At 35.0% G+C, this 21,248-nt stretch overlaps 1 protein-coding gene across 14 annotated transcripts in view; it reads right to left on the bottom strand.

The window, feature by feature from the left end:
- Positions 1–21,248, bottom strand: part of MAGI2 (membrane associated guanylate kinase, WW and PDZ domain containing 2) — a 1,320,050-nt gene that overhangs the window by 330,246 nt on the left and 968,556 nt on the right. The window lies entirely within an intron of this gene.

The raw sequence follows: 21,248 nt of genomic DNA, 5'->3' as shown, positions 1-21,248 counted from the left end.
TCTGATGACTGAAACAAAGGCATTATAAGTTCTCAGTTGACATTCCACAATTCAAGATGGTTAGCTGGCTGTTCTCTCCACACAGGCCAGATTTTGAATGCTGCCAATATACTCTCTGGGCATGGTTTTCAAAGTCTAAAATTTTGAACCCACTTTCCTTGGCAATATGATTCATATTTTTCTATTCTTCATGGTTAATTTTAATACACACATTTAAAAATATCAATAATACTGTACATGCTTCTATAGGCAAAAACATGCTATTTGAAAACAAGATTTATTTTATGATACTGTTTTCCAAATACATTGGAGCCTTTATGATTATTAACACCTATAAATATGAAGAGTATTATATTTTTCTTTGTAGATATTAATTATACATGCATAGCACCTAGAAGCTAAGGAAGATATATTGGCATGCTTTCAATGATATGTTTAAATGAAATTTAAAAGTTTTATTATTACAGTAATAACACATGTTCACTATAGGCAAGGCACAGTTATAGACAGAAAATTAGAATTATCTGCAGTGTTACCATCCAGAGATAATCACTGCTAATATTTTGGTGGATATCCTTTAACTATTTTCATACATAGGTATTTGTGACTCATTTTTTCAGAGATCAGATCAGAGTGCACATCATTTTCATAGCCTGTTATTTCTACTTGACAGAGTATCAAGGGCATCTTCAATGTGAATGAGCATTACTGCAGAATGCCACTTTTAGTGGCAGGTGGTGGTCTGCAGTATGGCTAGAGTCTGTACAACACTACCTCTTCTGTTATTGAACATTTGGGACTTTCCGGTTTTTACCTGTTATATGTCACCTGTGTTGGACTCACTAAACCTAAGTCTTCCATCATTTTCCCGGTAACTTAGTCATAATAAATTCCTATAGGTGGAATTTTGGATTAAAGGGCATCTACCCTTTTATGGTCTTTGACCTAAATTGACAGATTAGCACTGTGCTACTCACAAGATAGAACAATTTATAATCTCACTGGGGGTGTATGAATAATTTTGTTTTTCGGTACTATCGAATCAAATGCAGGTCCACGATTCTTCATCCAAAACTTTTATGGACAGTTAGGTTTTAGAATTAAGAAGTTTTCTGATTTTCAGAAGTTAACACGATGCAAATGTCTTCTGTCCCATAATACTCCAAGCAGAGTCTGGGGAAGCAGTTTTTAATCAAATACAGGAGCATTTATGCAGCCAAAATTATGTGATCTGTACCAAGAGGCACACATAAGGACTACTTCATATCAGTGAGCACTGTTTTGTTTCCAGAGTGTCTAGGTCAGGTCACATTTTGCTGCCAAATGAGTTATAAAAGACAGTTTTAAGAGCTTTTGAATTTTTGAATATTCAGATAAAGTATTGTGTATCATATTAAAAACCAACCACACTGATTTTAAAATGGGAACTTGTGGTTGGTTTAAGTTACCTTCCTTGGGTTGCTAGCTAGTTAGAACAGTTTTTGTAGGTTTATCCTCAGGCAATTGTGTTTTCTTTTGTACATTTCTCATTTTTAAAAGTCAATCCCTAAGAGTTCTTTATGTATTAAGGATATTAATCCTTTGTCACATGTTGCATATGTGTTTTTGAGTTTGTTTAGATTTAATTTTGAACATTTTCTTTTACACATAGATGTTTTAAATTTTATTCGGTAAATTTCTCAGCGTTTTCACTTAGGTTTTGTCATTGGAGCCTACTTAAATACTGAAGATATTTTTCTAGTGTTTCTTTATCTTGTTTTAACATAAAGTCTAAGCTATGCTTTATTTATATCTCTTAGATTAGTCATATCTGAATGAATATATAACACTAAATTGTGGAGTACCTTAAGAAACTTTTTTTCAAAATGATCATGATAGCACTACTGAATATTCACTACGATCAAGGTACTGATGGACTTACCATGTGTTAACTCATTTATCCTAAAGAACTCAGAATTGAAAACCCTTGTATTCTGCTTCCAGTGATCTTAACCAAGTTAGATATCAATTTAGACACTCTGTTTAGCACAGCATAAACACACTTAATTTAGATTAAGGACAATAACAGTCCAGATGGTTTTCACCAAATCCCCCTAGCTATTGGAGAATTTGCCTATTAAAAAGAAGAATCTGTTTGACAGATATCTACTGGGTGCCCTTGACAAGCAGCAAAAGTAAAAGAATATACAGAGGATAGCAACTGATATTATGACAATTTATTAATATGTCTGAATACATGGATTCATATTTATAATAGGTTTATCATCTCATGAATACAATAATATGTAAAGTAATCACATTCAATAATATATAAAGTAAACAGCTAACATACTTAATTTTATGGATACTAGTCTTGTGTCTTAATGGTATTGTTATATGGAAACATATGATGGTCGAATTTTTAAAATTATATTTTATAATGTAAACTGTTTCTTCACTTATTCCTTATCTTTGACTCATTCTTTGAGTAAGTTACTAATTCTAAGCAATGCATCCCCAAAGTACAGAGTTAATTGATTCCTTATCTTTGTAGATTTGCAATGCAAAAGGTTCTGGAAACTATTTATTTAGTATCCTGCGTCACTTGCCATCATGAAGTATTCATCAGAATTTACGGGGAATCTGATTTGCTTTGCATAACATATCAATGTATTTTGTTTGTTTGCTTGATTGTTCTACATTTCCAAAATAAATTATTAATTCGTTCAAAAACAAAATTATATATTACAAATATTTATACTCTAAAAATTGAAGTATTTTCATTATTAGTGATTCTTGACTCACAATTTTTTTGGGGGGAGGAAGTAATTTTTATTAAACATTTTATTTCAGATAAATGAACTATAATCTCATTTTTTTAAAATATATTTTTTACCACATTTGACCCACGGTGAGAAGAGATAAAAAAACATAATGAGAGCTAAATGCTATGTGCTAGGCATTGTTTATGTACATTATAAAAAACAAATAACTTAATCCTCAAAATTAACTTGTAAGGTACATTATTATCACACTCAATTACAAGATGAGGAAATGAAGATACCAAAAGATTCTGACAGTTAATTGTTCAAGTTTTAAACTCCTATGTCCCACTCCAGAGCCTGCATTTTAATTAATTTATTAATTTTTCATTTACTTATTTTGAGACAGATGATACACTAACCCTCTGTTATAAAAGCTATTATTCATTTTATTTTAAATATCTACAAGGGGTTCAGTAATAGATACATTCATCAGTTCATATATAAATGTGGCACAATAGGTATAAAAATCTACAACCAATGTTTAAATGCTCTGTATGTGTGTATATGAGTGTGTGTGTGTGCATGTGTGTGTGCACATGTACGTATGTGTACATTCCCCTTAATGACATTTGCTTGAGTAGTAAAGAAAGGTCTAGGCTAGAATGTCAATGAAAAAACACAAGTTTTTCTTCACTCATAAAAAGACAACTCATAAAATAAACTTCTTAGGATTATAAGCCGAACGGTATATATCTAGATGATGAAAAGTTAAAGTTAAGAATCATCTTTCACTGTGAAAATGAGCTATTTGGACTTGTGAATTAGTTTTTAAAAATGAATTGCTTCTCTTTAAAATTATGCTAATGATTGAGAAAAAGAATTTCCAATTTTGTACTGTTTGCCCAATTAGGCAAGCATGTAGCTTGGAGCTCTTGGGTCTTGGGTTATTTAGAGTGCTGTATTCAACAATACCCGACACATTTGAGAATGATTAAGGTCACACTAATGAAAGAATAACATATACGATGAAACAAGGGAAAATAAACACTTGAGATCAACAAGGTTAATGATGCATTAAAAACTGTTTTAATTGAGATTTTCCTCAGGCCATGGAACCATGGAGCAAATTCAGTGACTAGATATTCGTATCATGATCCACTCTGCAAAAGTCTGTGTTAAGGTCTACATTAACGTAGTAAGTCTAGCCTGTAAGAAGATCAAAAGATGAAAGGGGCATCCAGTTATGCCTGGATTCTGCCATAGCCACCATGATATATATTTTTTGCTTATTTGTTTTACTCCAATTTATTTATTTGTTTATATTTATTTGTTATGTCCATTTTCATTGCCAAAAAAACAAGCCTCCTTTATGCTAGCACACAAGAAGCAGTTTTCAGGCTGCAACTGGGAAACTTGTAGAATCCAAGGACAGTATATCTTTTGGAAATGGGACTCAAATACTGGACAGATGTAAAAAATCTAGCTAGAATATAAAACCTTAGGGTATCTCAGAAAGGTCCTGTTTGTCTCACTCACTTTGTCTTTTAAACTGTGCCTCTTTTCTCTATGTCTCTCTTTCTTTCTTTCAGTTCCAATTCCACTGTGTACATCTCCTTCTTTCTTTTCTACCGTCTACTTCTCTGGTTCATCTTGCCTATGTCCTGGAAAGGTCACCCCATACTTGACTCTATGTTATTTTTTAATCTCAAGCACTGCTATCACTACTTGATCTCTGAGTTTTTCGATTCTGTGACCTATCTCCCAAAGGATTCATGAATCCTGCTCATTTTCTTCAAAATGGATTCAAGTGACTTGACTTGGAAGATCAATGTAATGGTTGCCCTCAGGTGAAGAATCCACTCACAAAATAATAGGGTATGGCTGTGGCCTGTGCCCTTTTGGTAGATACAAAGCCACATCTGGCAAAATCAAATAGAGAGACACCCTATAAAATAACCAGTCAATACTCTTCAAATGTGTCAAGGTCATGAAACAGAGAAATAGATTGAGGTTCTGTCACAGTGTGAAGGAAACTATTGAGACAGGGAAACTAAATGGATTGTAGGATTGGGTCCCAGACCAGAAAAAGGACATTAGTGGGATGACTGGTAAAATTCAAGTAAGATTTATAGATTAGTTGATAGTCTACATTAATGTTAATTTCCTGGCTTCAGTAATTATACTCCTGAAAGATGTTAACATTAGGGGAAAGCTAGGTGAGAGATACATGGAAACATTATAGTATTTTTGGCAAATTTTGGAAATCTAAAATACCTTCTCGATAAAAACATCGAAAAAAGCTATTTTACAACTCTCACTATCAGAGGACCTCTACCCACACTTCATTAATGTTCAATCTGATAATGATGTTAATTTTTTATACAAAATAAGAATGTAGGATTTTGTATTTATATTCTTTTATAATATGTTGAGTTCTTTCAATAGACAATTCAAAGCGACTTTCAATTTTGTTATTTTACCTTTTTTTTCTGTTGCCTATCTTTCTGCTCATTGGAGAAACAAGGTAAATACATTTATGTTGAAGTGTTACTGCATCTTGAATCTTAGAACATACAGATTGAATAATATGAGTTTAAAATCTGGAGTCAGGCTTTGTTCCTTTTCTGGGGTCACTGTCCTGCATGAGCCACAACATGGTTATGTTAATTCATACAAGGTTGTATGGAGGCCCATCCTTCTGGGTAGCTTAAAATTCTCTCCAAAGCCAGAGAGGCAGACAAATTTAGAAAGTAATAAAATGCTAGAAACAAGGAAAAGGACCAGAATGGGAAACTATTTCCATTAACCCTATATTACATTTTCGGACTAACTTTTTTTAAAATTTAGGCTCTTGCTGTTGTGTTTTAGAGGTAATAACATTACAACAGAACATAAGAAACATACAAAGTTTCCTTAGTTCTAATAATACAGTGCGTAGCAAACAATGTGGTAATAGCTAATACTAATGTTAAAATATTTTCCTCCAGTCTTTTTTAAAAAATTTACTTATTTATTTTTAGAGAGAGAGAGAATGAGCAGGGCAGGGACAGAGAGAGAGAGGAAGAGAGATAATCCCAAGCAGGCTCCATACTGTCAGCACAGAGACCAATGCAGGGCTTGATCCCATGAAGTATGAAATCATGACTTGAACTGAAATCAAGAGTCAGATGCTTAACCGACTAAGCCCCTTCCTCCAATCTTTATTACATTTTTTCTGTATACATAGTATACAAATTAGGAATGATATTAAATTTTTTCTGGAAAAGTGATATAACTTGCTTCCAAGTAGTTCTTAGGGGTTTTAGTAGTTATTAGGAGTGTAAGTGAGTTTAAACAAGAGTCCTCAGCATGAGTTTTTATAAGAAATACATTTTTAGAATTAAAGAGAAAAAAAAAAGGAAGAGAAGGATACTATGCCAGAATAAAATATACAAAAGATGAATTTTTCTTATTAATAAACTTTATTATATTTTTGTCTCTTCCTGTATTCAAAACTGCATTTGTAATTATAAAAGTAAATTCTGAATACATTCTGGCTTTTAAAAAAGTTCATTTAATATTGATGTATGAAGAAATGTGCACTCAATAAAATTTTGATCATTCAGGGGCCATTTTCTGCCTGGAAAAAAGTTAGCAAATACAGATGCGAACTTTTGCAATGCTAACTTAAAGATGGCAGAGTACTGTAATCTATTTGAGATAGTGATAAGGAGTGGAGGCTCAAAGGCATGGCACAAAAAAGGGATATTGTCTGGTAAAGACTCAGAAATAGTCATACTTGGTTTAAGTTTGCAAAATTCATTTGAAGTTCATAACGTGATGAACCTACTGTTTTTCTCTATATTCCTAGAGCTTTGGAGAAGGTCTGGCTATAAAGTAAGATTCAGGAAGCAAATATACGCTGAAGATTTGAAATATACATCTCCAGTTTCCTCTTAACCTCTGTAAGTCTATGTTAATCCATTCATCGATCTATCTATTTATCATCATCATCCACTTAAAATTACTTATGGAAGGATACTGGGCTTCTACAGTGTAAAGGCTGACATGTAAATTTTAACCTCTCTGCTTACCCCGAAAAGCCATAAATATCCACTAAGAGAGCAATAAAACCACCCATAATGCATGTCTACAACATAATTAGAAGAAGGAAAACACTGTAAACTCAAAAGTTATATGTACGTAGAGATTTAAATGCCTCAAACCAGCAGAGTCAGCTCAGAAGCCCATTCCAGATCAGAAAGGTGGATAGTGTGCAGTATAAAGGAGAGCACTCCAGGAGCCATGAGTGAAAACAGAAAGGCAAAATCACCCTCAGAAAGATAAATTCCCATCTGGAGTGGTGAAATGCTGATAGCAGACCTGTTGATCAGAACATAGCTTCTGGGGAATTAAGTGCAGGGAGTTTCGAAGTGAGAAGAATGAGAAGTGGAGTCTTAGGAAGGCACTGCTTAAGTAGAAGAGGGAGCTGGGTGCCTGGGTGGCTCAGTGGTTTAATTGTCAGACTTCTGCTGAGGTCATGATCTCCTGGTTTGTGAGTTCAAGGCCAGAGTCGAGCTCTGGGCTGACAGCTCACAGCCTGGATCCCACTTCAGATTCTGTGTCTCCCTCTTTCTCTGCCCTTCTAGTTGTGCTCTGTCTCTGTCTGTCTGTCTGTCTGTCTGTCTCTCTCCCTCTCTGTCTCAAAAATAAATAAACATTAAAAAATTACAAAAAACAACAAAAGAAGAGGAGAGAGCTAATATCAATAGAGGAAACAACCCTTAGAAATTTGGTTTTGATAGAAAAAGCATGAAGTAGAAATTATGCATCACAGAAACAAAACAGAATTCTAGGATCATAAGACATACCAACTACTCCCTCTGCAAAAAGTCTTTCACTAAAGAATCAGTACTTCACAAAAGAAACAGAAGAGGGTGCTCCTGAACTAAGAATGTAGTATGCTTATATAAAACTTAATGCTTATATAAAACTGTTACTGCTGGTCTATGAAAAAAAAAGTTCAAAATCAATAGAAAATAGCAGATAGCATTCATACATTACAAAATAAGAAAGAAGAGTTAAAATGATGCAGCTAATGATAGTTTGCTATCCTCCCTCAGAAGAAAATTAAAACAAAAACCCAAATGAGAAAAGTGTATTGAAATCTCAAGATATTTTGAAACAAGTATCTATATACATAGAACAACTTTTTGAATAAAAATTTTAAAAGCTCTGAGTAGATAAAAATCAGAAAGATAGTAGAGTTGACCAAAATGAGAAAATACATTAAAAAAATTCCTTAAATTGAAACTAAATTATGAGCTGTCCAAGAGGAAATAGATTCAATTGAAAATATAATAGGCATCATTAAGAAAAAAACATGACAATACTCAAGAGAACAAAATGAAACAAAAACGTGAAAAGAATCAAAAAATAGTCATTAATATAAAAGATAAAGATGATCCAGTACATGTATAAGTGGAATGAATGAAGAAAACAATAGAACTAATACTTGAAACTATAATCCAAAAATAAAATAACTATGTATGCTGAAATGTCTCCCCATGTATTTGGAACATTGTCCCAGAACAGTCAATTTCAAGATATATACCAGTTAGCCATTAGACTTAAAAAAAGTCAAGGAAAAACTGGGTAAAATATAAGTTCCTTACAATGGGAAAAAAATATCAAGTTGATATCACATTTCAGGAACAACATGCATAGACAACAGTGAAGTAGCATTGTAAAGAATCTCAAAGAAACGGTGAGCCAATTTATATCCAGCCAACTTATCTTTCAAATACACACACACACACACACACACACACACACACACACACATGAGTTTAAAATATGCAAGAACTTGGGGAATACTGTATCCAAGAAACCTTCCTGAAGTACTACTTAATTAAACAAACCTTAATTCAACCAAGAAATGACTGGAGAAAAAGAATGATAGTAATCATTATACAGTTAATTGTAGATATAAGTGTAGGACAAAGGGTGGGAACAAGGATTAATTGTTGCTTTGTTACAAGGTGAGAGCCAGAGTATCACTTAAAGCTAGCAAGTGAACAGGGCCTTATAAAAAGGTATCAGAATAAAGGTAAATATTACAACACAAATACAGACTATTCTAACTACCAAAACAAACAAAACCCCAAAGAAAACAGACCACACAGAGAAAGGGCCACAATCAATAGAACATGATATGGTCAATAAATATAACATAAAATAATATGACCATTAAAACATAGAAATGAATGCAGTTTATTTTTCTCAAGATTTTCTGATTAGCTCATAAAGAAAAAACCCACTCTATGCTGTAAAGAATAGGCACATTTAAATAAAGTAACTCAAAAAAGCTAAACATAAAGACTTGGGCAAAGATATACCAGACAGATAGAAAAAAAGAAAACAGCAGGATTATAGTCTTGCTATCAGATTTAGAGTTCAAGTTAAGAGCATTAACCAGAATAAGGAACATTACTTTATAACAATAAAGGTCGCAATTTATAATGAAGATATAATAGTAAATATCTGTATGATAAATAATACAAACTACTTTTATAAAACAGTAACTATAGGAGCTGCAAGAAGGAATAGAAATACATTAATGACAAATATTTAAGACAGCTCTCAGTCTAAGATAGATCAAGTTGACAAAATGACAGATATAGAGCAATTAAATAGAGTATAATTAATTAGACAAATCTTATAGTTCTCCCTTCCTATTTCTTTTTCTAGTTTTATACCTCAGTAATAGAGAATATATATTCTTCTCAAGTACTCACTGAACATTCTTCAAAACTGTTTATATATTACAAAAGTTTTAATAAATTCTACAAAGCAGAAATAACACAAACAGGAATCTCTGACCATAAGGTAATAAAATATAGACATTAATAATAAAATCATAATCAAAAGAATTCTTGTCTAGATATTAAAAACTCTAAATAAACAACTTTTGTGTCAAAAAGAAAATGTAAACTGAAATTGCAGAATTTCTAGAAGCAACGAGAAAACACTAAGTAGCAAAATCTGTTGGGTATAATTAAAATTGATCAGAGAAAATTTTATGTCATATATATATATATTATGCCATATATATATGTATATATATGTATATATATATACATATATATGTATATCTATCTATCTATCTATATATATAGAAAAGAAATAACAAAGGGATTCCTCCCCAAAAAAACCCCAAAAACAAAAAAGGAATACAAATGATAAAAGAAAAAAGTCATATGGTAGATAACTGAAAAATAGTAACACTAATCAAAATGTTGTTTCATTTTATTTAAAATAAAATTTTCTTTTAATGGTTATTTATTTTTGAGAAAGAGAGAGAGAGAGACAGAGTGTGAGCGGGGTAGGGGCAGAGAGAGAGGGAGATACAGAATCTGAAGCAGGCTCCAGGCTCTGAGCTGTCAGTACAGAGCCTGACGTGGGGCTCAAACTCACGGCCTGTGAGATCATGACCTGAGCCAAAGTTGAATGCTTAACCAACTGAGCCACCCAGGTGCCCCTATTTTTTTTATTAAAAAAATTTTTTTAACATTTATTTATTTTTTGAGAGACAGAGAGAGACAGAGCAAGAGCAGGGGAGGGGCAGAGAGAGAGGAAGTCACAGATTCCAAAGCAGACTCCAGGCTCTGAGCTGTCAGCATAGAGCCCCACAGGGGGCTCAAACTCATGAACTACGAGATCATGACCTGAGGTGAAGTCAGATGCTTAACCAACTGAGCCACCCAGGCGCCCCTATTTCATTTTAAAAATTAGCAAAACAAATACTAATTTAAGATTAAAAAATGATGTCACATATAACAACGTAAGAAAGAAAAAAAGGGAAGCAATCATAAAAATTGTAGAATATGTTGCACAAACATATGCTAACAAAATCAAAAATCTAAATGAAATGGATAATTTCTTAGGAAAATATAATTTATCATGATTGGCCCCAATAAAGATAGAGAAGCTTAAATAGACAGGTTTTAGTCAATGTACAATACTAAACTCTAAATGGAGAAGAAACAAATGATACAATATGAATATTAGAGATAAATTCCTTTATAAACTGGGTGTGAGGAAAGGCTTTCTTATGACTCAAACTTGACAAATTTGACTACATAGAAGTGAACAAGAATCTTTGTACACTCCAAAACACCAAAGTCAACATTAAAAGATACACGACAAACTGAGACAAAAAGATGTGTAACATCTATCAATGATAAAAGGCTGCTCTCCTTCACACAAAAACTCTTAAAAAGTGAAGGGAAAAAAAGAAAAAAGAGACTAAAAACTTGATACAAAAATGTACAAGAGGTAGGAATAGACAGTTTACAAAAAGTATTCACACGTCGTCACATGTGAAAAGATGCCCAATTCCTTCATCACAAGAGAACTGCAAATTAACACTATATTGAGATACCACTGCTTACCTATCAGATTGGCAAAAATTCAAAAGCTTGAGGTCAGGGGTATCTGGGTGGCTCAGTCGGTTAAGCTCCTACTCTGGATTTTGGCTCAGGTCATGATCTCACAGTTGGTGAGATTGAGCCCCTTGTGGGATTTTCTCTCTCTCCCTCTCTTCTGCCCCTCCCCCTGGTCACACTCTCTCTCACAAAATAAATAAATAAACATTAAAAAAAAAAAAACTCGAGGACACACCCTTTTGGCAGGGTTGTGGAAGAACTGGTCTCCCTTATATCTTGCTGATAGCTGGTCAATATGAACACAACCTCTCTTGAGGGGAATTTGGCATAAAATGGACACATTTTACCTTTCGATCCAACAACAGTCATTCCTCTAAGAAATATCTCTAAAGTTTCATCTTTAACAATATGAAAAACCTCAGAAACATACAAGGTTATTCATTGCAGTACTGTTTTACTAGCAAACCATGGAAACAACCTCAATATCCAATCAGGGATAACAGTTTAAATAAACACAGCATATGCACACGGAGCTGCAAAACCTATGGGAAAAATCTCTATGATCTGATATAGTGATTTGTGGGAGAGATTGCTAAACGAAAACCTTCCTATGCTCATTCTTGGAAAAAAAAAAGTTATACAAAAAAGAGCCAGAAACTAAAGAAACTGCTTAAAGGAGGTGGGCCTGAACAATAAAGTCAAAGGGATAGGAAAGGAGGCTTCTTTGTACTTCTTTACAAACCTCATCAATGTGTTTCTATTCGAAAAAACAAAACTGAATAAAATAAGATGGAAAAAAAATACCCTAAAATTGAATATAAACAAAAGAAAATGAACCTAACTGTATATGAAATTGCTAACCACTCAGGATAAGAAAAAGGCAAGTATTAGAGAAATTACAGATTTGGGGGTCAGGGTTTCATTATACAAAGACTCAGAAGATAAAAGCATTGAGGAAATATCACTGAGGTTGGAGAATAACTGTATTTATAATGCTGCACAATTTTGGTAGGCTTTCCTGACAGTGCAGTTCAGGATACTGGTTTCTGAAGCTTGGGGTTAATTTACATTAGTTCTTATGCCTTTTACACTGGGAAGCCCTGTGGGTCTGGCATTTAGGATCCTCTTGAACAAAAAGTTGCAATAACAAAAGTTTCAAGGGTTTGGGGGTGGGGCAAACATTAATTTTAGTGATTTAGACCTAAGGCCAGACTAGAATTTAATAATTCAGAGAGGAGGCACAGGTCCTTAGAAAGGATAGGTTTGATGAAATTCTCTCTGACTGACACTTGTTCTTAAGCTGATAGTGACCTTAGAGAGCTGATAGGTTCTTTGGGCATTATGGAGGTTGCAGAGGTGGACTCCATTCATTATGAGAATCTGCCTTTCTAAGTAAACACAACAATCTCAGAACTATTGTAGATACTGCGCATTTGGCTTTCAATGGAATGTAAGGCATAAAGTTATTACAGCAGGAAACTTACAAAAGCCTGGTAATTCAAAGCAGGTATCTCTTTAGGAGGTCTATCAGAGTTCTGCCACCTGTGTGGACCAGAATGGCATTTTGGCTTCAGGATGCAGGTCTTATTTAGAGATGAAGTAATACATGAATCTTGGCCTGTAAAGCTTCTAAGAGGGAAAACTTAGGGAAGAGGTCGGGCCCAGAGCAGGAGACTGGAGACTGATGGCCTTCTTTCTCCTTAGTTGTCAAATTTTCCCCTACAGGGGGATCAGTCTATTCTACAGGCTGCTGAGTGGATTACACAGCTCCAACTGGGGAGTGCAAACAGGTGAGAGGTCTGGAAGTTAACTAGCTCCTAGCATGCTCTCCCATGCTAGAACAGTCTATATTTTAATTTTGACTCAGACTGAACATTGACAGATAATGAGGGCTTTAGGAATTGTTTAGCCACCATCTTCCAGGGAGCCAAGATAAAGACCGGGATAGGTTATGAGAAAGAAAAAATAAATAAAAAATTTTGCTTTAATTCTTCACTTTACCTTATCAGTGAAGATTTTAAAGATGTAGGGAAAAAAATAGCTCAGAGAAATGGCCACATTTTACCATGGTTTTGGTGATGGTTATGATTGCTGTTTTCTTTTTATGTCCCTGAAATAACACTTTCAATGGAATGTTCAATGGTTTTGTGGTTCAAAGTGTTCTTGATAAGATCTGGATGTGTTAGTCCAAGTGAAATTTGCAATTAACTGTTGATGACATTACTTAACACAGCTCTCATAATGTAACATTTTCTGAGGCCCTTTTTCATTCAAGAAATATTTATTGCTCATCTACTTTGAGGGAAGCAGTGGACTAAGCTGGAAGGTATAGGAATAAGTCTCAATATCCACGGAACTGACAATTTGGGTCAGAGCCAGTCTGTAAACAAATACTTTCACTAATTATTAATTCATTATAATTTATGGTATACGCTACCAGGAGAAGTGTATGTATATTTTACTCTACCTAAACCCTCAGGTAATTTTTGAAGAGCTTGGAATCACATGTTGTTACATTTCATGGGTATAATTCATTACAATTGATTTAAATAGACCTAATGCAATAAGTCAGCAACACACTTGTCAATTGGGTATTTTGGGGTGAATTCACACAACGGATGTCATTTTTTTAGTGAAGCAGTCTTTTTAAATTGAATGAACTTGATATATACAAGAAAATTCTAACTATTTAAAATCTCTGGGGACAACTAAATATTGAACATCAGTGCAGTTAAGGGCTTGGAAAAATGAAATTTAAAATTTACTTATGTTTATTATATTAGATGAGCTGAATTCTACTTAGGAATATGCCCTAATTTCATTTTCTATTTAATATGCAGCCTCAGAGCATTGTTTAATTAAAATGCCACTTAGACCAGTGAAATGGATCAGACTGAGCACAAATCTAGGGCTGCTAACCAATGTGCAGAAGGATGAGCTCGCTCTCTGTAGTGGTGCCGTCTGAGCCACTGCCCACAATGCTGGGTCAGAGAAGCACCATGACACTTCTGCATGCCATTAAATAGTAACATCAGTTTTGCTTTTGCCATGACACTCATGGATCGTAAGAGACTTGCATGCTTCATAAATAAGCAAGCTGGACATCTATCAAATTGGGGTGATGTGGGGTTGTCATAGAGCCTCTACTTTATCTGGTCTACTGAGTTTTGGGGTTTCTGCCAGAACAAAGAAGGAGTTCATAGACATTTTTGAAAAGGACGCTGAAAATAAAATTCATAAAAATACCAATTGTCAACAGTCTCCAGGGAGAGGAAGGAAAAGAGGATAGCTTCCGTATTTTCCATCTGTGTCATGGAATGTTTTTAAACATTAACAGAATAGGCAGGCTGACCAAGCTCACAGTGCTCTGTTTTATACTTGTTCTGCATGGAGAAAACACCTACTTGTCAGCAGTACCTGTTACAGATAGATCACAGGGTGTCAAAGGTAGTGAGAGTTGAGACACAAGATAGGGAAAGGCTTTTCCCATAGCGTGAAAAGAGGAGGTTGAGTATTCAGAGTGTAACTGTAACAATGAGATTTCTGATTCCCTACCTGGTATTAATTTAAGGCGTTACTGCTGCCTTTTAAAATTTAATGATGGGAATGTCCACATGCAGACATTAAATTATATTCATATAGCCAGATGTGTGTGTGTGTGGGATTGTCCCAATGTTCTCTTCCAAAATAATTTCCTGTCTATATGATTTTAGCTAGATCCCTAGGTAGAGATATTGGAATCATAGTCTCCACCCACTACCCCATCTTGGCAATATAGTGTAGTGAATGGTGACTTCACAGGACATAAGCATCTTTACATTTGAGGTGGATGAATGGTATAAATATGACAAATACACCTTCAGTTACATTACAATTAATTAAATCATCATAATACCAGCCAGTATAAAAAGCACCAAAGTGTCTATTAATATAGATTGTGCTGGCATCTACCTTCAAATATGAGCATTCGCTTCAAATATGGGGCTTTACTGAAAGGGGGAAGTGGTGCAGTTTTAATACAAATCCTAAATTTCCTGTTCCACATACAAACAGAGTGATGCTTTCCATTAGTAAGTTCCTAGCACAAAAGAGGGCAGAACATTTTTCCCAATGATATGGTCACTGTGATTTACATGAATGTTCACCTATTTAGCTCTGTCCCATATCTGCAGTGTTCCAGGACAGAAGGACTGGATTAGATGCAGGAATAGGGAAATGAAATCTCATCCTAATAAAACCCAGAATCCTTTTTGATAAAATTAATAATATGGTAGTGAGGTATGATGTAGTAATGTAAAAAAAAAATTAGAGGATTTGGAATTAATAGCATGTACTGCATCGCTGCTTTGCATTATGGTAGAAAGAAACAGAAAAACATAAAGAGCCGAGGGTGGGATTTCCTAATGCTATCTGCAGGAAAAGACCTGGAATAGGAAACATGATGTCTGATGTGTCTGCAAGGTATCCAATGCCTAAAACACTGGGAAAATCTTGGAGAGCACTTCACCCCAGTGAAAAATATTGTTTTTATAAAGCTGTCAGAGTCCGTCTGAGCTGGGGTTACCTGGCATGTAAGAGCCAGTCATTCCCACAAATTAGGCTGCCCTGCAGGCATGTCTAACTTACATGCCAGCCTTTCAGGAAATGTTAAAGGCCCAAGCGGAGCTGTGATTTGTACCTGTGGTAACAACTAGACTGTGTGTAAATCATACAAGCAGTGACGGTGTGATATGATGTAGCATTCAGCAACTTTGCGAGAGTCGACATGTAGAAATCCAAACTTTCCACAGCAGTGGCACTGTGCAGACAAAGCACACAGACTGTTTGGGAGGGTTACCTGGTCCAATAGAGGGAATCAATAATTTTTATTTGTAAAGGCCTTTTGAGGCAAAAATCACTGGAAATATTGATTTGTACACAGAACATCACTAGCTGAAATATTAATTGATATGATAAAGGGGTCAAGGTCATAGGCTACATTTTCTTTTTTTAAAAAAAATTGTTTAATGTTTATTTTTAGAGAGAGAGAGAGAGAAAGCGGGGCAGGGACAGAGAGTGAGAGAGACACAGAATCAGAAGCAGGTCCCAGGCTCAGAGCTGTCAACACAGAGTCCTACGTGGGGATCAAACACATGAATCAGGAGATCAAGACCTGCGCTGAAGTCAGACGCTTAACCAACTGTGCCACCTAGGCACCCCTAGGCTCCATTTTTAATGTAGTCTCAGATTCTTCTCTAAGTTTGCATTTTCAGAATGCAAATGTGTATCAGCTCTGATACACATAGGGCATATAGTCCAGACTGGAAGTATAATTAACAATGATAGTTTTTTTCTTTAACATTTATTTTATTTTATTTTTTTGAGAGACAGAGTGTAAGGGGGGGAGGGGCAGAGAGAGAGGGACTCACAGAATCCGAAGCAGGCTTCAGGCTCTGAGCTGTCAGCACAGAGACTGACGCTGGGCTCAAACCCATGAACTGCGAGATCGTGACCGGAGTTGAATGCTCAACTGACTGAGCCACCCAGGTGCCCCAACGACAATAGTTTTCAAAACATGTTAACACACTTTTTTTTCACATTTCTCTGTGGGTGACTCTCCCTCTATTTAAGCACTCACTTATTTTAGGAAATTTAGGCCTGCTTAAGTGGGGATATCAAGAGGAGGAGTCAAGAATCGATGTCTGACTTCCACGGGAAGCCATGGATGGGAGTAGAAACTGGAGGTGCAAAGTCCTGGGAGACAGGACACAGGATGCGGAGTCCTTACAACTCTGGTCAAGGGCAAGAACCATAACGTGAGCAGGTATAAGCCATTCTGCAGCACAACAGCAACGACAAAGAACAGCTGGCTCACCCCAGACCCACCCTCATTACCATAGGTATACCTGCTCATCGACTATACATACATCTAACATGTAGGAGGAGAGAAGAAACCCACTGCAGAAAAAATCTGATACAGCATTTGAGCTTTAATATTGACACACTATTACCCTCCTCCATCCCCCACCCTCAATAAGGCTGTTTTCAACTTAAAAAACAGCAGAAAAAAGCCCTTAGTTGGCAGATTCAAATTTTCTTATCCTCCATCAAAGTAACCAAAGGTCCAAAGCAAATGATTAATTATATAAAATTAAAGTCTATAAAGTTTTCTTACATATGAGTTGTAGTTTACAAATACCAACCTGGCTGTAATAGCATTAAGTCAAAATTAAGTATTTATTTAAGTAACTATATTTGACAGAGATACTATAGGCTTTGGCAACAAATTTGATTTGAATTTTGGCTTTCCTTGGATAAGTCTCAGTTTTTTTTATCCTGCACTGTGTTACAGAGAATAGAAATGTAGACTGGCTAACATGCTTGGCACTCACTAAATGTTAGACACTACTATGACTCCTACTACCGCTGTTGCTGCTCTGTCATCATCATCATCATCATCATCATCATCATCATCGTTGACAGCAGGAATTATAAAAGCAGCAATGGTAGGACCTGATGGAGTAATGGGTGCCGAGGGAACTTAGGGTCCATACTTGGAGGGTGGGCAGGTAAAAATCATTAGTGGTTTGCCTCATTACTGGAAGAAGAAGGTTTCCTAGAATTATCTGAAATGTGGAAAAGAGATGATAAAAGTGGGTGTGGAAAGTGGGGACTGGAAAATTACTAAGTAGGCGGATCCTTTTCATTCCATTCTTCCTGTGTGAACTTGGCTTGAAGGCTTCAAAATAAGTAGACTAACATTTGGGAATGAAGCTTCAGCTGTGTGAGGAGAGGCCTGGATTATAAAAAAGATACTCTGGTACAAAGGGATGCCACCAGAATTCATAAGGAAGATTTTCTGAAGACCAATACAATTATGTCTGATTATAATTTTCTATTTAATATACATGTAAATGACTCCATTACAGGGAAATATTATGCTCTGGATTTTTATCTGAAAAAAGCAAAGTAACAAGCATATTTAAAATTATTTCTTTAGTTCACAAATCAAAAATGACACCAGTACTACAAATACAGCCCTTGAAGTAACAACGATAATTAAGATAAGAATGATATTTTCGTTACAATATTCTTTTTTGTTTGATCTGACAACATTTTCTTTTAGTAAAATTTTAAGTGATTGAAAAATCTATTTCTGTTCAAAGACCAATCAATTATTGTCACTCAGAGATAATACTTAAAAGTAAACGTTAAATCTGTGGTTTAGAATTACAGTGTTAGAAAAAGAAAGATTTTTTTCCACTGGAAAATAAACAAAAGGTGACGTAGAACCCGAAAGTTACTTTATGGTTGTTAAAAATTAGCATACTATATACTCAGCAACCTGATAGAGATACAAATGAATCCTAAATCTGCTGTGATGTAGGGTGTTCCACAGCGAGAGTGGAGGGCTGGAAAACTCGGGAAGCCCAGATGTCACAAGACAGACTGAGAAAGACTCCGTGGGCAGCGAAGAAAAAGAAGCAACAAAGAGAGGGAAAGAATATGGTATACTATTGAGGAAAGGGACTTATATTGAGTTCCAAAGACTGTGTCATAACCATCTGCTTTGCCTCCTTCATGGTGAGAAACTTTAAAGACAGGCAGCATATCTTACTCATCTTTGTATTTCCCAAATCTAGTATTAAATGTTCAGCACAGGCATTTGTTAAAGGAATAGATGAGATCCTGTACCCATGGTGATGCTGGGAAAGATAAAATGTCTCATACCTGCATTTGAAGAGCACCCTCAGATTGGGTAGCACAAAAAATTTTGGCTTTCTATGACATTAATATCTTAGTTGTGTTATGTTATGTTACGTTATGTTATGTTCTTTTTTTTTCAAAGTATTAATTCAATTTTTAGTTAGGTATTCTTGTAGTGAGAGTGTTTGTTTCATATTTCAAATATTTCCAGATGTGCTGGGTTAGGGCAGAAAGGCAGAAGAAAAAGTTGATATTGGCCATGCCCCATAAAGCTAACTTCCTACCTAGTTCGTTACCCCAACACAGGTATTAGAGAAGCACATATGGGTTAAAGAAAATGTTTTAGTAAAGAATATAAAAAATAGTCATTAAAATTTTAGTCACACTGGTTTTGGTAACAGGTTTTGCTAACTACTGGTTTTAGTAGTTTTTATTTTCCCTTTATGGACATTGCTTTTAACAAGCAGACATACTATTATTTTTTTACATTTTACAATAACATGGATGAAGTAGCACTGTGCAAGACTTTTACGTTTTCTTAGTTCAATTTTGCAAACCATTGTACACTTCCAAATTTATTCTTTTATATTTGAGACCTAGACACAATTTTTTATTGAGGCAGATCCCAAATTTCTCTCAAACTGTTTCTAGGGGCGATATATTTAAACTCTTGTTAGACATAGAATTCATTGTAACTGAAGATGCCTAATATCATAAAATACTTAAGAAAATCATAGGAATGAAAGAAATTTTCAGATATCACTAGGTTCATTTCCATTTCTTCTATTGGCTTTATATTTACCATAGTGGACAGAGAGATGGATCAATGCCTTTTATTTCATTTTATTCACATATTATTTTTTATTTGAACATTACAAAACTCACTACTCATTTATTCAAGTTTTACTGAATACTGTGCTAATAGCTAGAGATTAAAATTTTTCTGGGTGGCTCAGTTGGTTAAGTTTCTGACTCTTGACTTCAGCTCAGGTCATGGTCTCACAGTTCATGAGATCGAGCCCCACATTCTCTCTCTCTCTCTCCCTCTCTCTCTGAGCCTCCCCTGCTCACTGGCTCTTTTTCACTCTCTCTTGATATAAAAACATAAAAACTTAAAAAAAATTTCTGTGTAAAGGGATTCACTGTACCAGTATACTTTAGAGATATTGTGGGTTTGTTCCAGACCACCACCATAAAGCAAATAAGCAAGACAAATAATTTTTTTGGTTTCCCAATGCATATAAAAGTTGCACTACGTTATACTGTAGTCTATTAAAATGTGCAATAGCATTACATCTAAAAAATGATGTATATATCTTAATTAAAAAGTTCTAAAAATGCTATCATCCCAGTAATAATCACTGATCACAGATCACCGTAACAAATAAAATAGTAATGAAAATGTTGGAAATATTGTGGGAATTACCAAGTTGTGACACAGAAACACAAAATGAGCACTTGCCATTGGAAAATGGCACCAACAGACCCTCAGTGCAAGGGTGCACAAACCTTCAATTTGTACAAAAAACTCACTAAGTGCATTAAAGAGAAGCGCAATAAAGTGAGGAGAAATTCTATAAATCGGGAAATGTCAAGGTAGAAGTATGTGCAGGTGTTCAAGTGAAGGGATGACTATTTATAGGAGGAACTGTAGTGGACAGCAGATGCTTTATAGGGAAGTTTCCCTAGAGCTCTGTCATAAAATATGAGTCAATATTTACCTGGCAACTCTTCTTACTGAGGGCAGTTTATTCTATGATGAAAAAAAAGGCATTTAATCTCAATAAATGCTATTTGTGTTCCTGTCCCAATGTACCCAGGAGGTCATCTTTTAAATTTTTCATGGTCAAAATTATACCCCTTCCTGCCTCACTTCAGTTATTTAGCACCATGGAAACACTAAATTCAGCTATAATCGATCAATACTATATATTGGGTGCTGTGCGGAGCGCTTTACGTGAATCCTCTCATTTGATCCTCAAAGCAACTCTGTGGGGGAGGGGATTATTTTAGTGTGCTAAGTAGTTAAATAATTTGCCCAATGTCACAACTAGAATTAGTTTTGACAAGGGTTGTGAGTGGCAGTGCTGGAATCCTTTTGAAGAGGGGATTCCTTTTTGGACTGTCCCTCCTTAGAATTCCCAGTCTTGAATATTGGTATGAGAATGTGGATACATCCCTCATTTATGAAAAATGCCCCAAAACTCTGAAATAATGTCCACCTTATTCTTCAGTAGGGGTCCAAATTCAATATTTTTAAAGCCGTTATATTACATTTCCTTGTTCTGCAATAGATGTAGTTGTACAGAAAGATATCAACATATAGTATCTCAGCTAACATCAGAGTCATAATGTAATCATCAGTATTTATGCAATAACACAGGTTATATTT

This window comes from Acinonyx jubatus, chromosome A2 (genome assembly GCF_027475565.1).
Source record: "Acinonyx jubatus isolate Ajub_Pintada_27869175 chromosome A2, VMU_Ajub_asm_v1.0, whole genome shotgun sequence".
Lineage (NCBI taxonomy): Eukaryota > Metazoa > Chordata > Mammalia > Carnivora > Felidae > Acinonyx > Acinonyx jubatus.
This window is presented reverse-complemented; position numbering and strand designations above follow the sequence as displayed.